An 844-nucleotide genomic window follows, 5' to 3' on the forward strand; every position below is an offset into this window, starting at 1 on the left:
CAGTTCACGTAAGTATATCTCAAAGAACACATACCAGTTCACGTAAGTATATCTCAAAGAACTCACCCCAGTTCACGTAAGTATATCTCAAAGAACACACCCCAGTTCACGTAGGTATATCTCAAAGAACACATACCAGTTCACGTAAGTATATCTCAAAGAACAAACCCCAGTGCATGTTAGTATATCTCAAAGACCACACCCAGTTCACTCAGTATATCAGATCATCATGAAAACCCCTTTATAAGATAGCGGAAAAACTGGTGCGTGCTTTTGTCTTCTACGAATAGTCTAATATCATAAATTAAAAGATAAAATGAATCTTCTATATCATGGAGAAAATTAACTGATAGAAATGGTTGATAATTCTAGCTAACAATTAAGTTCATTTTATGTTCGATATCGTGTATTAAACATTATTTAACCATGTTCAACAGCTAAGTCTACTACTGACCAACTACAGAGGCGATATTCTGTGGTCTAGCAGCTTTCGAGTCCAAGACAAGAACTCATCAATGCTTCATACTTGGTTTAAATCTGAAAACATTGTCCACTTAGCGGACTTCGATGACAATCCGGAATCATCGGATTCCCTCGCTACAAACATCGAGTAAGATTACATTCATAAAATAGGAAACTTAAATGTGTAATATATATGAGCGAACACGCTAGTGGTTAAAGGAACATAATTAGGAAACGTTGTATTCTTGTAATACATTGATATCATTGTGTTTCCGATGCAGTCACGGTGACCTATTTCCAGGTATACCAATCACGGTGACCTATTTCCAGGTATACCAATCACGTTGACCTATTTCAAGGTATACTAATCACGGTGACATCT

This window comes from Mizuhopecten yessoensis, unplaced genomic scaffold (genome assembly GCF_002113885.1).
Source record: "Mizuhopecten yessoensis strain PY_sf001 unplaced genomic scaffold, ASM211388v2 scaffold11149, whole genome shotgun sequence".
In the NCBI taxonomy this organism is placed as follows: Eukaryota; Metazoa; Mollusca; class Bivalvia; order Pectinida; family Pectinidae; genus Mizuhopecten; species Mizuhopecten yessoensis.